We start from the raw sequence: 21,939 nt of genomic DNA on the forward strand, positions 1-21,939 counted from the left end.
CGGGCATAGGGTTCAAGCGTCGTCCCCGACCATGACGGCGCTTGTCCGAGGCTTCTTTAGTTCTGTCCTGAACCAACTAATCACACTAAAAGGGGGGTTAGCCCTATTAGTGGTTTGTTCTTTTCGTCGCCTTTTACGACTCGCAGAACATACCGGAGGCCTATTCTTTATTATTATTATTATTATTATTATTATTATTATTGTCATTATGTCATCAGAAAATCCGATATGGTGCATCTTCCCACCACTGAAATAGATGTGCATTGTTTGACTCAGTGCCGGCCGCGGTGGTCTTGCGGTTCTAGGTGCGCAGTCCGGAACCGTGCGACTGCTACGGTCGCAGGTTCGAATCCTGCCTCGGGCATGGATGTGTGTGATGTCCTTAAGTTAGTTAGGTTTAAGTAGTTCTAAGTTCTAGGGGACTAATGACCACAGCAGTTGCGTCCCATAGTGCTCAGAGCCATTTGAACCATTTTGTTCGACTCAGTATTTCCATCACATAAATATAGGTTATAATTACGTTACGCTGCTGCTAGTAGACATATTTCTCACTTTTTCTTGGGCAGTTGCTACCTGTTACTCCATCATAGGAATTTATGTGCGCAGCATTGTTGCAATACAGACGTTCAAATTATCCGATTTCTGTAATTTCATTTCGATACCAGATCGTTCTAATCGGATTCAGCCAGTCAGGCTTAATGTGGATATCCGAATACGACTCTCATCATTTGATACACTGGGTAAACCACATTCTTAATCGGACGGTTGAATCTGGATCACATATTTATGACAGGGCCTGAATTCTTAAACACTGTGAAAAATAATAATACAATGTGCTTATTACTAATATTTTATTTAAATATAAATATATGAACGAACGAGATAACAGTTTATTTACAGGAGCAGAGCCCCATCCATCATAGCAGAGCAGTGCGAGATTGGTTTCAGGGCCAAGAGAGGACAAAGCTGTTGCCGTTTGTTCCACGATCACCGAACATCAACCAGATAGAGAATATGTGGGCAGAGGTAACAAGGTCGTTGCCATGTGGACCTACAAATGCAAGCGACCTTTGGACGAATATAGAAAACGTATGGTGGGAAGTAAACCATCACGCTACACTGTCGACGACTTAATGAAAACAATGCCCCTACGCCTTCGAGAAATCTTACGTAATGATCGTGGGTGGGTTGGTTACTGAAAGTATACTCGTCCACAAAACCCATGTGGACAATTATCTGATAGTCGGTCAAGCTTTGCTTTGTCGCAGCTCTTTAGATACAAGTCCATTTACTTTCAGTCTCCTCCTTACAATTCTTGCAATGCAGGTAATTGAAAAATCTCATCCACTCGACGCCAACTGAGGTATTGACTGGTGCATGTGTTGTTCAACACACAGTAGTTGTCACCCTCACTGGAAGCAATGACTGTTTGTGTTTGTGTGTTTTCGTGTTCACGCACAATCTGAATCAATACTATTAACATTAGAGAGACAACCAACAATAAATATTGCATCAAATATGACTGTAAAGTATTTTCATGCGATGGAAAGTTACAAACTGAATTTTTACCCAACCCACGACCTGCATATTACGTTACGTTAAGTAAGATATATTATCTCCATAGTATCGTTAGCAGAGACAGTGCGCTCTTGTTGTCGAGGCTCGCGAGAAGTGCAGCGATTAGCAGTGCCCAATGCCGCCGCGATTTGTTTATGTTGGCTGAGCCTGGACACTGAAGCAGACGCTTCGCCATAAACAGAAAGAAATCACCTTGGCTCTGGCTGCAGTGCGCGGATATCACTGCATGCGTGTTCTTATAGTAACCAACGTGAGACTCTACTCACAGGTGCCACGGAGCAATTGCAACGGGTATCATGTCATTAGTCATCAGAATATTAACCAGTGATGAAATGTCCACTCTATTTGAATCCCAAGAAAATAGGAACCTTCTCACAAAGGAATGTGAGGTGATATCAAAATTCATCCAACATACAAAAATTAACTGCAGGGCTTTCATGTATGCAGTAGTAGCACACAAGGAAATATTATGTCTTGGAAGCGTATATTTCATTTCCTCTTCTCATATTAACGCCCTTGTTTTAGTATGAAGTAGGAAAAAAACATGAAAAACCAAAGTTCCTGAGAAGCATATCAGTCATTTCCTCTTCTCATATCATAACTTTTATTTTAGTATGAAGTAAAAAAACAAACAGTTTAAGTTTGTGAAGCATAATATGACACAAGATTGTTATCGTAGGCGCTATCGGAAACGCAAAAAGCAGGGAGCTGTCCATTCTTTTGACCAACAGGCTGTCTCCTTCATGCATTACCCCCACTGGAAGATTCTTATGTAAGGACTTGTGGGCATCAAGTTCTTCAGCAGAACAAGCCTAAAGCAGTGGGGATATTTGCAAATGTCTGTATTCAGCAATGACTGCCAGCTGCCATAACACTTCACAGAATCCATTCGTCAGGCAGCACAACTGTGCGTGCACTTCAGACTTCATTCAGTAAGACGTCAGGAGATGGATGGAAACGTCAAATTAACGTCGCTTTCCGAGTCGTATTCAATCCAGAATGAGGTGTTATTAAGGTAGTTGAGCGTTCTGGCAATTACACTTTTATAATTCCCATATGAGTATTCCGATAGCCAAAAGAACCCGTTAGTGTGAAACTGTCGGGAACTGCGTTAATATCAAACTGCAAGAACTTGAGACAATACGTGGACTCTTCTCTTCGCTGGGTGACCTATTACTGTTATTTAGGATTCTCTCCGTCCTAGGTGTAATGCAAATGGAACTTCAGAGGCGCTTTCCGCTATTCTTGACAAACATCAGCAACTTGTAATCACTGCGAATTACAACTGCGTGATGATATGGCTCAGGTTGTCAGTAGTTGTGGTGGTGTTATGCTGTCAACCTGCTTACAGTAACGTTAATGGTGGCACACATAATTTAGTGCTGACTACCTACTTAAGTAAAGATAGTGTTGTGGCGTCGTCGCATCTCTTTATTTGGCCTCAGCTTGAGTAATCCGATTTAACGAACATAGTACTCCATTCGCGGGCTGCTAATGATACAGTATGACTACAGAGATCATCCTGCGGTTATTACATTAATTCTGCAATGAACTGCTTAACAAATATTACCCTCAGCTATGCAGCTGGAATGACTCATTACACAGGTACTCTGTGTTGCGCTTGGTTAACGGATCAGTTCGCTGCAATCCTGCTTGTACTGTTCGTAAATACTTGTATACTTCATAAATGGATCAAACGGCTCTGAGTACTACGGGACTTAACTTCTGAGGTCATCAGTCCACTAGAACTTAGAACTACGTAAACCTAACTAAGCTAATGACATCAGACACATCTATGCCCGAGACAGGATTCGAACCTGCGACCGTAGCGGTCGCGCGGTTCCAGACTGTAGCGCCTAGAACAGCTCGGCCACCCCGGCCGGCATACTTGTATACTGACCATTCGTTATTTGACTAAATATGAACTACAATCTGATTCGCATATATATGACATGGGTTAGCGCCGGCACAAAGCAATGACTAAGGGTTGGATGCCGTTGAAGTCCCGTTACATTGATGGCAAGACAAATGTTCGCAAATCACCTCTATTGCCTCAAGAAACAATTGCATCTTAAATATCGAAGGACCGACGTCCACACTGTCACAGCGCGTTGAAATACAGCTAAGACGGCAGATGAATATTTGTGACCGACTGGGCTTCGAACCTGGACCTCCTGCTTATTAGACAGACATGCTGATCACTGCAATATTAATATTTTAAAAAAAGTTTGAGAAGACTTTCAGCACCAGGTAGACGGAGGCAAAGAGGGCAGGGGCCGAAGATTCGAGGCCTGGCCTCAATGCCTCCCCCATACCTGTCACTGAGCAGCTGCATTATTCCCATGTATTCCATGTTTGCACCCGTATATACCTTTAAATGGTGGAAAAAAATTGAAGTAGTAATTAAGGTAAATTAAATAAACTACAGATTGCCGCCTCCAATGGCGTGTGTTCCTTGTAGAACACAACTTATAACAGTGAAAAGGGTGACGGAAAAATACATAACAAACATTCATTCAGAAATATATTCACAATTTAAGTTATTATGCTCTTAACCACAATCCGAGTTGGAGTCTCTCTTCAGTTACAGCTAACCAGTGGGCACCTATTGCACTATTGTAACGACCGAGATGCAGTATTTTTTATTTAAAATTTTGTAAATTCTGTTAAGAACTTATGAGACCAAGCTGCTTAGGTCATCGGTCCCTAAGCTTACACACTACTTAATCTAACTTAAACTAACTTACGCTGTGGACAACACACACACCCATGCCGGAGGGAGGACTCGAACCTCCGACTGTGGGCACTGTCGGGACGCAGCAGCCAACTTCTTTTCAGCTCCTATCTACACACGCTCCTCGTCAGACGCGAATTCCCATCTTTCCCGCATACCACATGCGCGGCTCTTTCGGGAATGTAAGAAAGGAAAGACACTACGAATCCGGGTTCGAACTTGATCAAGCGCAAATTTTCGTCTGACGTCGTTGTTCTATTTTAATGCGCATGACAGTCTTGACATCTGTCCTTCAATCTTTAATTGATTAACAAGGTTGTCTATTTCGATTCGTATTGTCTGTTCCTTCGGAAATGTCCGATTTTATCTTAAGTGCTATTCGGAATATGTTTGGCAACTCAGTGATAATGCCGGACTGGAGCTGCATCAACCTATTCATTTCAGTAGATATAGTTGTAATTTCTGAATAATTCCTGTTTGATAAGTGACAGCGACAGTTTCTCTCATCGTTTACTTTGTCGGAAACCTGCTTCTCTCTGCCCTAGCCTATACTATAGCAATGAGTGATTGCTCACATTCTTGATACCTCACTGGACGAGCTACTGCAACTGTAGCCAAAGATTCAAATTCCGCCGGCAAAGTATGTTTCAAGTCAGATGGTTTTGCTCCTCCCGTACTGTCATTGAAAACGATCACAACGAAATTAAGTATAGGTATCCTATGAAACCCTTGAGTTCATACTGCGGTGCTGTGAAGATGAAAAAAGTAGTTTTCAACAATTATCAGATGACAGATGGAATTTGTCAGATTCCACTAATTATGATTGCATTATTAACTGTTGATTCACAGGCGCTTTTCTGCTGCTTATTGTAACTGTTATTTGAATGTTAGAGCTGGAAGAATAGAAACATCAAATTTTCGCCATATGGAATGTTCGAATTCACCCTAAGTCTTCACGTTTCGAACAAAGGCTTCCATAATAAGCCAGACCATGCCTGTCTTCTGGTGGATGTGCCAATGACAGTGATCTCAATAACAATATTGTACAACAAATATACATTGCCAACTCAACCACTGGAGAAGTTCCAAAACTGTGAATCGCGTCTGGTGAATACGCTTTCAAGGTTTCTGTCCGATTAAGTCAGTAAAACACAAATAATTGCCGCAGTTATTAATTTATGACATTTAGTTTGCATTCAGTGCATCGATGTATTACAAGTAATTTCACTCTAGCCCCTAAACCTAGTTGCAGAAATGCGAATAAGACTCATTGACATATAATGAGGATCTTGCGGCCTTGGCCACCCGCAACTTTGAAACGGTCACACACAGAACACATCAGCTGCAATCGTTCCTGGCGGTATAACTGAAACTTGGCAACTGCGCAGAATATGTTTGGCAGCTCTGTGACCGACGAGTTACTTCATTGATGACACAGAACTAGCCTACTAAATTCACTTGATATTATCGTGTCATTTCAATTTAATACTGAGTGATTTTCGCTTGAGACGTGACATACGGATATCAGTTAATCATTTTGAGTCCACGAAAGTCGTTCCACATGGGAAATACAACTACTGTCGCCTCTTATGTTGCGGTTTCTCTGCCATAGCTCGTAGAGCCGGCACGGTAGCTCAGCGTGTTCGGTCAGAGGGCTAGCTGCCATCTGTAATAAAAAAAAACTGAGTTACTAGATCAACAACGAACTGAAATTGAAACTTTAGAGAGGGTTGTAGTGTATTTAGAGGTAGCCCTGGATGGAAAACTGTTATGAACACCTCACACAAAGAATATTTTCCACTGCGAAAGATAATCTTATAAGCACTAGAAACTGCTGTAGGGTAAACTGGGGTCTAAACCCAGTACGTACTGGATATACATCCCTGCAAAAAGACCAATGATAATTTATTGGCCTACAATAAGAACAAAGTCGAACAGAAGGTGGCTGCTAGGGAGTCTGGCAAAGTGCAGAGACTGGCCTGCTTTCACAAACAGATGGAATTAACAGGATATCCACTCTTGCAATGGATATTAAGCTACACATGCCCGCCTTACACCTGTGGCTTAAAATGGAGGCAGCGGCAGGGACATAAAGGCTAAAAATTGGAAATAACTGGATATAGTTAGAATATACGGAATCCCAAATCAGTAAGGCGATGGCTGGGGAAATGCCGACTAACTACACAATAACTTCTAGCTGTTTCAATAAACTTTGCCATGTAACAATTGGAAGCAGGGAGCAGTGGAAAAACAAACCACAACACCGTGCAGGAGACATAATATAGTGGTTTACTGACAGGTCGAAAACAGATGAAAGTACCAGGTCTGGTGTACTGCCTAGAATCTCTTTAGGGAAGATGGCCACAGTATTACACGTTTTTTTCTGTCAGCATGTGCATGGAGGAAAATTAGAGTAGACCCTACAAAAATCGTAGCATCTACTTTTGTTCTGACAGCCAAGCAGCTCTGAAATCTGTATCAGCCCTTACAACTAGATCGAAGGTCGTTACAGAATGCCATGAAGCATTTTCTTTCGGACATGTCCGAAAAAACAGACACCACACATTTATCCATTTACAGGGTGTTTCAGGAGGAATAGTACATATTTTAGCAGGTGGTAGTACAGACAAAAAAAATTCCATATAAATGCGTCCACTTTTTATTGAGTACAGAGATACAGCTGTTAGTACGTAACGCTAACAAACTCAAAGTAAAGGCAAATGAGGACATTCAAAGTTGATTTTAAAAAATTCACCAACCAACTTCAATGCACATTTGACTTCTCTTGATAACACCACGTGTAGCCTTACTGAGGTCGTCTTTGCGTTCTTTTATGAGGGCTGCACTATTCATAACCCGAAAGATCAAATCGGCTCTTGAGTTTACTTTTTATTTGTAGACTTCGCCTTTAACCATCCCCGCAGGCAAAGCTCCAAAGAGATAAGGTCCGAGGACCTTGAAGGCCAAGAAAAGTGCCCATATCTAATTATCCACCTTCCGGGAAATGTTAGGTTTGGATAATGTGTCACGTGACGACTAGAATGTCATGCTGGAGGAACATACGCATTCTTGTAGCCAAATGAACCTGCATCTCGGTTCTTACAATAGAGCAATAGGTGCGCACTGGCTAGATGTAACTGAAGAGAGACTCCAACTCGGCTTGAGGTTAAGGGCGAATCCCAAGCGCATGGCCACGAACAATTGGGAGCGGAAACTTAATGTCATCTGAACCTTGTTGAAGGACCATGACATGCGATTGTTAGACCGACTGCAGAAAGTTCACTTTATAAATACATACATGCTTAGCAAATTATATCACGTCGCAGCAGTCTTACCGATACTGTAGGTCACTGCACATAAAATATTAGCTGTGGAAACAAAATATCTTCAAAGTATCCCTCCACACGTCGACTTTGCAGAGGCAAAATGGAGGACTTGGAATTAAACTAATACATGCCTCTAAGACAGGCATCACGAAACTTCTGTTTCTCTCGTTGGATCCTGGGGATAGGAATGCTCCTGTAAATGTAGCATGCCAGCCTAGATTACGTCCGAAAGCACTATGGCGATTGGAGCTGTATAAGACTTCCACCAGCACAAACCAACACTAGAACAGTCTATGATTATATTACCACACATCGTCTTCACAAACCAATTCCGGTGAATTAACCTACAAAAAACTGGAGGAACGTCTGGAAAAATATCAACAATAAAATTCTACCAACTAGAGTCAGTGCCGTATGGTGCGACGTTGTAAACGAAACCATACCCTTAGCGGAACGATTAAGGAAAATCAAATTGAGACCATCTCCATACTGCGACAAATGTCGGCTTGTAGAAACTGTAGCGCACATCTTCTTATGTGAAAATAGAATCAGAATTTGGAACTGGACTAGGAAGAAATTAGCACTATCAACAGAACCGCAGAAAGTCATATCCCGATAACTGAAGCTATACAACCCGACTGGAAATGTTACCCGTTCGCAAAGAATAACAGTTATTCGTGGCTTCTGGGACAGTTTGTGCTTTACGTCGTAACAAACAGAACTTAGAAGAGTACATGTTTTATATTGCAGAAGAACATTTTACGCTGAAGAAGAATAACAAATATAAGGAATGGTTTCAATTTTTTGTAACTATTGCTTTATGTGGGCTACGAAGAGGTGGACAGTTTTTTGATTAGAAGCAGAATACTATTCGTTCACATTTTTTTATTCCTGGAATATTCATTTACGTTGGTTCTAAAATCAGAACTGTTCTAATTTGGCAAAACCCCTCCGGTTCCGAAATTTTTTACATTTGTGGAAAAATATATGGCTTCCTTACAGACCTCATATGCATCCTGTGCAAAATAACTTAAATTGTGAATGTATTTCTGAATGAATGTTTGTTATGTATTTTTCCGTCACCCTTTTCACTGTTATAAGTTGTGTTCTACAAGGAACACACGCCATTGGAGGCGGCAATCTGTAGTTTATTTAATTTACCTTAATTACTACTTCAATTTTTTTCCACCATTTAAAGGTATATACGGGTGCAAACATGGAATACATGGGAATAATGCAGCTGCTCAGTGACAGGTATGGGGGAGGCATTGAGGCCAGGCCTCGAATCTTCGGCCCCTGCCCTCTTTGCCTCCGTCTACCTGGTGCTGAAAGTCTTCTCAAACTTTTTTTAAAATATTAATATTGCAGTGATCAGCATGTCTGTCTAATAAGCAGGAGGTCCAGGTTCGAAGCCCAGTCGGTCACAAATATTCATCTGCCGTCTTAGCTGTATTTCAACGCGCTGTGACAGTGTGGACGTCGGTCCTTCGATATTTAAGATGCAATTGTTTCTTGAGGCAATAGAGGTGATTTGCGAACATTTGTCTTGCCATCAATGTAACGGGACTTCAACGGCATCCAACCCTTAGTCATTGCTTTGTGCCGGCGCTAACCCATGTCATATATATGCGAATCAGATTGTAGTTCATATTTAGTCAAATAACGAATGGTCAGTATACAAGTATGCCGGCCGGGGTGGCCGAGCTGTTCTAGGCGCTACAGTCTGGAACCGCGCGACCGCTACGGTCGCAGGTTCGAATCCTGTCTCGGGCATAGATGTGTCTGATGTCATTAGCTTAGTTAGGTTTACGTAGTTCTAAGTTCTAGTGGACTGATGACCTCAGAAGTTAAGTCCCGTAGTACTCAGAGCCGTTTGATCCATTTATGAAGTATACAAGTATTTACGAACAGTACAAGCAGGATTGCAGCGAACTGATCCGTTAACCAAGCGCAACACAGAGTACCTGTGTAATGAGTCATTCCAGCTGCATAGCTGAGGGTAATATTTGTTAAGCAGTTCATTGCAGAATTAATGTAATAACCGCAGGATGATCTCTGTAGTCATACTGTATCATTAGCAGCCCGCGAATGGAGTACTATGTTCGTTAAATCGGATTACTCAAGCTGAGGCCAAATAAAGAGATGCGACGACGCCACAACACTATCTTTACTTAAGTAGGTAGTCAGCACTAAATTATGTGTGCCACCATTAACGTTACTGTAAGCAGGTTGACAGCATAACACCACCACAACTACTGACAACCTGAGCCATATCATCACGCAGTTGTAATTCGCAGTGATTACAAGTTGCTGATGTTTGTCAAGAATAGCGGAAAGCGCCTCTGAAGTTCCATTTGCATTACACCTAGGACGGAGAGAATCCTAAATAACAGTAATAGGTCACCCAGCGAAGAGAAGAGTCCACGTATTGTCTCAAGTTCTTGCAGTTTGATATTAACGCAGTTCCCGACAGTTTCACACTAACGGGTTCTTTTGGCTATCGGAATACTCATATGGGAATTATAAAAGTGTAATTGCCAGAACGCTCAACTACCTTAATAACACCTCATTCTGGATTGAATACGACTCGGAAAGCGACGTTAATTTGACGTTTCCATCCATCTCCTGACGTCTTACTGAATGAAGTCTGAAGTGCACGCACAGTTGTGCTGCCTGACGAATGGATTCTGTGAAGTGTTATGGCAGCTGGCAGTCATTGCTGAATACAGACATTTGCAAATATCCCCACTGCTTTAGGCTTGTTCTGCTGAAGAACTTGATGCCCACAAGTCCTTACATAAGAATCTTCCAGTGGGAGTAATGCATGAAAGGAGACAGCCTGTTGGACAAAAGAATGGACAGCTCCCTGCTTTTTGCGTTTCCGATAGCGCCTACGATAACAATCTTGTGTCATATTATGCTTCACAAACTTAAACTGTTTGTTTTTTTACTTCATACTAAAATAAAAGTTATGATATGAGAAGAGGAAATGACTGATATGCTTCTCAGGAACTTTGGTTTTTCATGTTTTTTTCCTACTTCATACTAAAACAAGGGCGTTAATATGAGAAGAGGAAATGAAATATACGCTTCCAAGACATAATATTTCCTTGTGTGCTACTACTGCATACATGAAAGCCCTGCAGTTAATTTTTGTATGTTGGATGAATTTTGATATCACCTCACATTCCTTTGTGAGAAGGTTCCTATTTTCTTGGGATTCAAATAGAGTGGACATTTCATCACTGGTTAATATTCTGATGACTAATGACATGATACCCGTTGCAATTGCTCCGTGGCACCTGTGAGTAGAGTCTCACGTTGGTTACTATAAGAACACGCATGCAGTGATATCCGCGCACTGCAGCCAGAGCCAAGGTGATTTCTTTCTGTTTATGGCGAAGCGTCTGCTTCAGTGTCCAGGCTCAGCCAACATAAACAAATCGCGGCGGCATTGGGCACTGCTAATCGCTGCACTTCTCGCGAGCCTCGACAACAAGAGCGCACTGTCTCTGCTAACGATACTATGGAGATAATATATCTTACTTAACGTAACGTAATATGCAGGTCGTGGGTTGGGTAAAAATTCAGTTTGTAACTTTCCATCGCATGAAAATACTTTACAGTCATATTTGATGCAATATTTATTGTTGGTTGTCTCTCTAATGTTAATAGTATTGATTCAGATTGTGCGTGAACACGAAAACACACAAACACAAACAGTCATTGCTTCCAGTGAGGGTGACAACTACTGTGTGTTGAACAACACATGCACCAGTCAATACCTCAGTTGGCGTCGAGTGGATGAGATTTTTCAATTACCTGCATTGCAAGAATTGTAAGGAGGAGACTGAAAGTAAATGGACTTGTATCTAAAGAGCTGCGACAAAGCAAAGCTTGACCGACTATCAGATAATTGTCCACATGGGTTTTGTGGACGAGTATACTTTCAGTAACCAACCCACCCACGATCATTACGTAAGATTTCTCGAAGGCGTAGGGGCATTGTTTTCATTAAGTCGTCGACAGTGTAGCGTGATGGTTTACTTCCCACCATACGTTTTCTATATTCGTCCAAAGGTCGCTTGCATTTGTAGGTCCACATGGCAACGACCTTGTTACCTCTGCCCACATATTCTCTATCTGGTTGATGTTCGGTGATCGTGGAACAAACGGCAACAGCTTTGTCCTCTCTTGGCCCTGAAACCAATCTCGCACTGCTCTGCTATGATGGATGGGGCTCTGCTCCTGTAAATAAACTGTTATCTCGTTCGTTCATATATTTATATTTAAATAAAATATTAGTAATAAGCACATTGTATTATTATTTTTCACAGTGTTTAAGAATTCAGGCCCTGTCATAAATATGTGATCCAGATTCAACCGTCCGATTAAGAATGTGGTTTACCCAGTGTATCAAATGATGAGAGTCGTATTCGGATATCCACATTAAGCCTGACTGGCTGAATCCGATTAGAACGATCTGGTATCGAAATGAAATTACAGAAATCGGATAATTTGAACGTCTGTATTGCAACAATGCTGCGCACATAAATTCCTATGATGGAGTAACAGGTAGCAACTGCCCAAGAAAAAGTGAGAAATATGTCTACTAGCAGCAGCGTAACGTAATTATAACCTATATTTATGTGATGGAAATACTGAGTCGAACAAAATGGTTCAAATGGCTCTGAGCACTATGGGACGCAACTGCTGTGGTCATTAGTCCCCTAGAACTTAGAACTACTTAAACCTAACTAACTTAAGGACATCACACACATCCATGCCCGAGGCAGGATTCGAACCTGCGACCGTAGCAGTCGCACGGTTCCGGACTGCGCACCTAGAACCGCGAGACCACCGCGGCCGGCACTGAGTCAAACAATGCACATCTATTTCAGTGGTGGGAAGATGCACCATATCGGATTTTCTGATGACATAATGACAATATTAATATTGGTTCAAATGGCTCTGAGCACTATGGGACTCAACTGCTGTGGTCATCAGTCCTTTAGAACTTAGAACTACTTAAACCTAACTAACCTAAGGACATCACACACATCCATGCCCGAGGCAGGATTCGAACCTGCGACCGTAGCAGTCGCACGGAATAATAATAATAATAATAATAATAATAATAATAATCCCGTGGGGCGGTAGGGGAAACCCTCCCCCATATGGGTGATACAGAGGAAATCAAATACTTGGGGTGAACCAAATACTAACACAATCCTCAACGACTACTCAATCCGTTGAACTCAAAATCCATGCACGTCTGAGCTCGGCTGAAAATATTTGCTTCTAAAGGCTTCAACACCCACTGGTCCTGTCCGGTCTTGGAATCACCCAGGCCAAACCAATGAAACACAAGCAAACATGAACTGTGCAAACTGTCGACAGGCTACAGTTGGAATTTCGGATTCTGGGGAGGCCAGGTTAGCAAGGCAGAGAATATTGAAGATCTCTTGTAAATTTCCCTACAAGCAGAAAACACGCATTTGAAAACTACTACACGCCGCGCGGGATTAGCCGAGCGGTCTCAGTCGCAGCAGTCATGGACTGTTCGGCTGATCCCGGCGGAGGTTCGAGTCCTCCCTCGGGCATGGGTGTTTGTGTGTGTGTGTCCTTAGGATAATTTAGGTTATGTAGTGTGTAAGCTTATGGACTGATGACCTTAGCAGTTTTTGTCCCATAAGATTTCACACACATAAGACCTTTTTTTTATAACAAAATATCGATACATTGATCCAAATAACGAAAACTAAATAATCTAACATTATAAATCGACCGACAAAAAATTCTCATCATTGCTTTTCAAGAACCACGACTAACTGACGATTAAACCTTGCATTACGGAAACCATTGCATCTTCAAGAGCAAAATGCAACAAAAGGTAGCGAAAGGCGTACCAATCTTGGCCATGGCATTTCTCGAACACAGATCTATCATCAGTTCTGTCGAAGAAATCACACCCATCAACAATCGACTTATGACTATGCTCATTCAGAGCCCCAGTAAAAAATATACACTCATCAATGCACATGGCCCCACCAACATCGAAAATAAGAAAAACACCAAAAATGTCGAAAAATTCTGGGATACACTCGAAAATACTACGAGCAAAATTCACCAAGATGACGTGAATATACTAAAGGGAGACTTCAACTCTCTATTTGGGACAGAAAAAACCTGTAGAAAAATCATTGGTACAAATTCAACACACCGAAACGCTTAGACCAACGGCACACGTCTGATTGGTATTTGCCAACAATTCAACCACAAAAGGATGTCTTCCCACTTTAGGAAAATACCATTTCTCAGGTAACATGCTTGGCTACCAGGTGCAAGCTGCTGTCGTTCGCCTTTCTAGACTCGCTGAAAGCCAGATTTTTTATTCTTTTGTAGTAGAGCTACAAGCAGGCAGATACAAACTCAATAAGGGAATCGTAAGACGGCATTGGAGCAAAATTCGTCTTGCTACTTTCAGTAACCCTTACTGTCAGAGCGAAAACCTTACGGTACTGCCAATTTCATAATGCCACTTTTGTTTTCTGCCGACATATTTTTTGTTGTTGTGAATACAAAATTTTATCCATGAAATGCCACATTTTCATAATACTTGCGAATGATACAGGAAATGAAGTAAATACAGATCTTTTCGAAGTCAAAAGTCGGTAATATCCTACTAATTCGTGTTAAAATAGGATCAATCGTCTTACAGACACTTAATGCTTCGCTACAGTTTGGAACCGCGCGACCACTACGGTTGCAGGTTCGAATCCTGCGTCGGGCATGGATGTGTGTGATGTCTTTAGATTAGTTAGGTTTAACTAGTTCTAGGAGACTGATGATCTCAGAAGGTAAGTCCCATAGTGCTCAGATACCTTTGAACCATTTTTGAACTTAATGCTTTATTAAGATAGACTGCCGTGGTGATATCTCTGTAGTAAGCTGAATTTAATTTGTATTAGTAAAGTGAATATTTTATTTGCATTTTACATTAGTTTACTAAACGCAACAGTAATCATCAAAGTGAAATTAATCAGCAGCGAATTTTCTTTCACGATATCTACAACAATCTGACAATGCAACAGTTGTTTACAAATTCTACACCCGTAGAAACCTACTTGATTTATCGATGTCATTAAACCATAGTAGTTTTAAGAGTATTCGTCTAGAAATGAATTGCCTTGACGGTTGATCGATCAAGAGCGGGAAAGGTAATATTTTACGAATATATGACAAGAGGGACAAGTGCTTGAGAGAGGACTTCCCTATCAATGCAAGTGTCTGAGAGACGACTTTCCTATCAATCTCCTGGATAGTTTTGTTTCTCAAATCAACAGTGTGAGTTATCATGCAGTAGCACAGGTGATGTAGTTTTGTTGCTCGACTTTCTTACACTCCGACCGAAAGGTGTCCCAGTTGTTGACAACAAATTCTAGCTGTGTTGCACACACCCCTTGGGGCAGAATTCGTAGTCCAAACCACACTTAAGGAGCTATCAAAACTACACTTTACTCTAGTCTACGTCTTTTGGTGGGGCTCAGTCTTTTATTTCTTCTTAGGAAGTTAACGACAAAGGCATCATAACACGTCACCAGTAACAGTACTGCATAGGAATGCTCAATGAGCGACCGGATGGCGTTCAATAATAGTCACTCCGTTGATTTTTGTTGTTTCGAATTACAGCATGCAGTACTCCTACACCAGACTTCTGAACTTTGCCTGTTGAATGTAAATGTCGCATGATGGTTAAATGGTAATCTGTCACATATATCAGTATTCGAGACTTCCTTAATGTGGAAAATCATTCATGCCAGAACGATCTTTGTTGAAACAAGAATATCTTTTACTGGCGTATTTTTCCCAAAAGCACTCGCTCCACGCACAGTTCAAATCTTTCTAGCTGCCTCCTCTACATTCACCCCTCTGTTATACCAAAAGTAAACGTTGTGTTGCAGATGTTACACCTTTTTCCACTTGCGATTCAATTTTACAATGCTTAATTTTCCAAGTATGCAAAATCCAATGCTTAACTGCAAGATGATAACTAGAACTTCAAATTCGAAAATGACAATTGATACACACACTGACAGCGTGGCGCCGCCTTCACATGGGCGGCGCCGGATTTTAGGCGGCGGGTGGCGTCTGGCCGGTGGCCAGTAGCCGCTGCAGCGCGACGAAACGCTCGAGCGTAAGCTGTTATGATAGCGACGCAGCCACGAGCTGTCCTGCGGGATTGTTTCTGGAATACTTGTTATTGCGGGTGGGTAGAATGTTAAGCGAATTGTCTTCGATGTTCAATCAGACTCTTAACTTTAGACCAAAATGTGGTAAAAAAAAAAAACAGTTGGACGCGAACATGCGACTCTTAAGTTTAGAATGCACGACGGTTACCGCAAGACCACGGGCTCACTCCATCCATATCAACTCGGAAGTAGAAAACACTTCCTCCTAACACTTCCCCATCTTACAGTGTTGCCAGATTGTGCAGATGGCCGGACTTAAGAGTTATCAGGGGCAGTCAGTTTTATTGGCCACCTTAAGTGAACGAATCGGACTTAGTCTCTGTGGCGGCCGGCCGGCGGTCAGTTTTTATGTCTTAAGACTGTACATTTGTGTCGGTGTGTGTGTGTGTGTGTGTGTGTGAGAGAGTAATTGTTTCAGTACTTCCAATGAATTACCTATCCAATCATCATCCTCTGTAGCCAAAGCGTGGTCCAGTAACAGGCTGCAAGTAGCTATTAGTTATTGGAAAGCACAAGAGAATGGCATTGATCTGTATTCGTTGTTCCTTTATACCCAGTTGGAGCAGTCCTTCATGATACAGTCTTAGATCATCGCCGGCCGAAGTGGCCGTGCGGTTAAAGGCGCTGCAGTCTGGAACCGCAAGACCGCTACGTTCGCAGGTTCGAATCCTGCCTCGGGCATGGATGTTTGTGATGTCCTTAGGTTAGTTAAACTAGTTCTAAGTTCAAGGGGACTAATGACCTCAGCAGTTGAGTCCCATAGTGCTCAGAGCCAGCCATCTTAGATCATCCAAAACTGTTCTAGAGGCGACAGGGCTGTGGGTTATGGGACTGGGGTGACCTTGAAGGATGACACTGGGAGATGCAAGGAGTGCCCTTGATGTGTGGCCTTGACAGGAAGGGCTGTTCTTGAACGTACACTGAAGCACCAAGAAAGTTGGGTTAGGCATGCGTTTTCAAATACAGAGATATGTAAACAGGCAGAACACTGCGCTACGGTCGGCAACGCATATATATTACACAAGTGTCTGGCGCAGTTGTTAGATCGCTTACTGCAGCCACAATTGCAGGTTATGAAGATTTAAGTGAGTTTGAACATGGTGTTACAGTCGGTGCACGAGCGATGTGACACAGCATCTCCGAGGAAGCGGTGAAGTGGGGATTTTTACGTACGACCATTTCACAAATTTACCATGAATATCAGGAATCTGGTAAAACATCAAATCTCCAACATCGCTGCTGCCGGAAAGCAATCCGGTAAAACATCAAATCTCCGACATCGCTGCTGCCGGAAAAAGATACTGCAAGAACGGGACCAACGACGACTAAGAGAATCGTTCAGCGTGATGGAAGTGCAACCCTTCCGCAAATTGCTGCAGATTTCAATGCTGTACCATCATCTAGTGTCAGCGTGTGAACCATTCAAAGAAACATCATCGATATGGGCTTTCGGAGCCGAAGGCCCACTCCTGTATCTTTGGTGCCTGCACAACATAAAGCTTTACGCCTCGTCTGGGCCCTGTCTGACCACATGCATCCATTCATGTCCATTGTACATTCCGATGGACTTGGGCAATTCAAGCAGGACAATGCGACACCCCACACGTGCAGAATTGCTACAGAGTGGCCCCAGGAACACTCTTCTGAGTTTAAACACTTCCGGTGCCCACCAAACTCCCCAGACATGAATATTATTGAGCATATCTGGGATGCCTTGCAACGTGCTGTTCAGAAGAGATCTCCATCCCGTCATACTCTCACGGATTTATGGAAAGCCCTGCAGGATTCATAGTGTCAGTTCACTCCAGCACTACTTCAGACATTAGTCTAGTCCATGTCACGTCGTTTTGTGGCATTTCTGTGTGCTCGTGGGGACACTACACGACATAAGAGAGGTGTGCCAGTTTCTTTGGCTCTTCAGTGTATCAGACATACTATTAGGTACAACCTACATAACTGCGTATTTAATGTCGAGCAGGAAAAGAAACTTTCAGATTACATCAAACATTTTTGATATTGCCCTGCCTCAAGTTACAATACCAGGGAATATTTTGTCAAGGTTCTCTGTAACTGCCAATTATTCATTTAATGAGAACATTTTTCATGATCGGATTCCACACTATGCCAAGTTACAGACAGAGCAAATCCTAACAACAACCCTTATTGTCCAGATAGTAGACTGCCAGAACCCTCATTACCTGTGAAAAGTAGCCAAAGACGTCTGATGACTCGACTTTTTCACCCATCTCCTACACCCAACTTGAAAGAAACTTCCACAAGATGTCTGGTAAGAGACAAAGTTCAATTATTATTAGCAATACCGAAAAACTTGCACCTTAAGAAATGGTAAATAAAGATAAAATAAGTGCTGAGAAAAAAGTTGCAAAATATCAAAGAGAAATTGGCCCTTCAAACTACTTCAGTGTCAGCATGACGGAGCTTGATACGCAAAGATGATGTTGAATGTTTCTGTCTTGTCTGCACGAACAATTATAAAAGCAGCCCATCAGGAGAGGAATGGGTGCAGTGTATAACATTTCCAAAGTGGGCGTATATTAGACCTACCCAAGGAGAAAAAAGTTACAGATGCCATATTTCTCATACAAATATTGGAATAGTATGTTTTGTTACTTATTGTTTTAATATTTGTATGATTATCTTTATCTTATCAAGTAAGTGTAAAACGTTACAATTGAGAATTAACTTTTCATTTGTTGTTGTTATGGTCTTCAGTCCGAAGACTGGTTTCATGCAGTGCTCAGTGCTGTTCTATCCTTTGCATGTTTCGTCATCTTCTGATAACTACTGCAACCTACGTCCGTCTGAATCCGCTTACTGTAGTCATCTCTTGGTCTTCCTCTACTATTTTTACCCCACACTTTCCTCCAGTACTAAAATGGTGATCCCTTGATGCCTCAGAAAGTGTTCCATGAACCAATCTCTTCTTCTAGTCAGGTTCTGCTACACATTTCTTTTCCCATCAGTTCTCTTCAGTGTCTCCTCATTAGTTACGTGGTCTACCCATCTTATCTTCAGTGTTCCACTCTAGCACCGCATCTCAAAAGCTTCTATTCTCTTCTTGTCTAAATTATCTATTGTCCATATTTCACTTCCATACTTGGCTACACTCTACACAAATATTTTTAGGAAAGACTTCCCAACACTTAAGCCTGTATTCGGCATTAACAAATTTTTCTTCTTTAGACACGCTTTTCTTGTCGTTGCCACTATACATTTTATATTCTCTGTACTTCGGCAATCATCAGTAATTTTGCTGCCCAAATAGCAAAACTACGTACTACTTTTAGTGGATCTTTTTGTAATGTAATTCCTTCGACATCACCTTCTTTAATTCACTGCATTCCATTATCCTTGTTTTGTTTTTGTTGTCTTCATCTTACTTACTCATTTCAAGACACTGTTCATTCCTTTCAACTGCTCATTTAGATCCTTTCCTGTCTCTTTTCATTTATAATATAACTTTAAATGATCGCAAGGGCACTTATTATGTGAATAATGTATGACGTAATGACTTTTGTGAAGATATTGCAACACATCAAGTATCCACACCAAATGAATATGTTACAATCCCCTCCATGTATGCTAAAACTGGCTCACATCTGAGGACAAATGTAGCACTAGAGTTTTAGGTATATCATTGAAGTATTAATTGCGAATACACGTTCAGAATTAAAAAAGAAATTGACTTTCTATTCGGTTAATTGCGTAATTTTTGCCGTAAGCGGATTGTTCACTACAAAAAACCTGAATTTTGTTACAACCGACCTAAGTCCCTCTACCCCCTACCTCGGCAGTTCTGCCCTACCTACAGCGCTGCAAAGTGGCCAGTGTGCTCTTATAACGGAGTTACTACCATTTTGTCCGATGAGCGTAGCATCCTACCGCAGCAGAGCTGTGTCCCAATGCTCAGAGGAGAACTGCACTGGTCTGAGAGTATTCCAGTGTCTCCTCAGTTCAAGTGACCCCAGTCGCGTTGAGCACACCCAGGACTGCGTCGAACGAGATGTGCTCGTGTTGGCTCCGCTCTCTGTGAGATGTGGACGGCATGTAGGCGGGATATCTCCCAATCTATTTCAGTGTCTCGTGAAAACAGTGCCACAATACACTGCTGCCGAGAACTACATACTGCTAACTCAGTTGGTCATGTGTGATTCCGTCCACCACGTTTGCACAATAAGGTGGCAGCGTCGCTGTTCTGAAAGTTAGTTTTTTTTCTACATCTTCGACTACAATCTACTGAAGATTAGTGTGAATTATGTGGTATTTTCGATAGTTATCAGTTCTTTTTATTTTGCTTAACTTATGGAATTTAGTTGTTCCTTTTCTCTCATTCAGTGCGACCTTAATACCCACTGAGTTTCACTTTTAATTAGGGAATTAATTTTAAGTTACCCATGACAATGAAAACAGCAGTAGCTTTAGACGCAGCTGTTGTATGCAGTGGAAATGCACATATAACAGCCAAGTTACAGTTCGTAGAAATTGACGGAAGGTAATCGAGTAAAACAGAAGTGGTCTCTGACGTTCCCCAAGAAAGTGTTATAGGCCCTCTGCTGTCGCTAATCTACATAAGATTTAGGAGACAATCTGAGCAACCCTCTTTGATTGTTTGCAGATGGTTCAAATGGCTCTGAGCACTATGGGACTTAACAGCTATGGTCATCAGTCCCCTAGAACTTAGAACGACTTAAACCTAACTAACCTAAGGACAACACACAACACCCAGTCATCACGAGGCAGAGAAAATCCCTGACCCCGCCAGGAATCGAACCCGGGACCCCGTGCTCGGGAAGCGAGAACGCTACCGCGAGACCACGAGCTGCGGACAATTGTTTGCAGATGACAATGTCATTTACCGTGTAGTAAAGTCATCCGAAGAGCAAAACTAAGTGCTAGATGATGTAGAGAAGATACCTGTATGGTCTGAAAAGTGACAAATGGCTCTAGATAGTGAAACGTGTGAGATCACATCAATACTAAAGTGAATCAGTTGCACAATAAATCATGCAGACATAAAGGATGTCCACTCAACTAAATGCTTAGTGATGACAATTACGAATATCTTCAACTGGGACCATCACATACATAATTTTGTGAGGAAAGCTGAACCAAGTGCTGCGATTTATTGCTAGAACAGTCGGGAGATGCTACAAATTCACAAAAAGAGACTGCCTACACCGCTTGTCGGTCCTATTCTGAAGTACTGGCGTGTGGTATGGAGTCTTTACCAGGTACGTTTAACAGACGACATCAAAAAATTTCAGTGAAGGGCAGCTCATTATTATGACGAAATGGGCGGGTGGTGGGGGGGGGGGGGGGGGAGGTGTAGAGTGTCGCGGATATGATACTCGAGTTGGAGTGGCACTCATTAAAACAAAGGCGTTTTTCGTGAAATTTCAGTCATCGACATTCTTCTCCGAACACGAAAAAGTTCTGTTGACACCCACCTACATAGGAAGAACCGATCGTCCTAATAAATGAGAGAAATCAGAGTTCGAACGGAAAGATTTGACTATTAGTTTTTCCAGCGCGCAGTTCGAGAGTGGAACAGTAGGGAAATTGTGTGAAAGCGGTCCGATGAACTCTCTGTCAGTCACTTAAGTATGATTTGCAGAGTAATGTAGATGCAGATTACATCGCGATAGTGGAGGTTCGGTCGAACGAGTCACTGGATAAGGTTACGTTTCACATCCTGCAGAAATATGTTCCGAAACTTCTGGATGGTGCAGACGCAAACTGACGTCTTCTTGAATGTGGCGACAGTATATTCTCGCCTAGTGATGTGCTCATACAGGTTTCAACTAAACTAAAACTTCACTGTTTTGTGATATGGGATTGGAATGTCGTCGAGGAGAATAGGAGGCAATTTTTCCTTTACTCAGAACTAATTAATTTCTGGTGACACTGAGGATATTCAGCCCAGTTGTCAATAGTGTGATTTTTGCCACAACATGTTTCGGGACAACGTTACCCTATTTTCTAGAGCTTAAAAAATTCTTTATGCCATGTTGTGGCAATAATCACACGA

This window comes from Schistocerca nitens, chromosome 4, assembly GCF_023898315.1.
Source record: "Schistocerca nitens isolate TAMUIC-IGC-003100 chromosome 4, iqSchNite1.1, whole genome shotgun sequence".
In the NCBI taxonomy this organism is placed as follows: Eukaryota; Metazoa; Arthropoda; class Insecta; order Orthoptera; family Acrididae; genus Schistocerca; species Schistocerca nitens.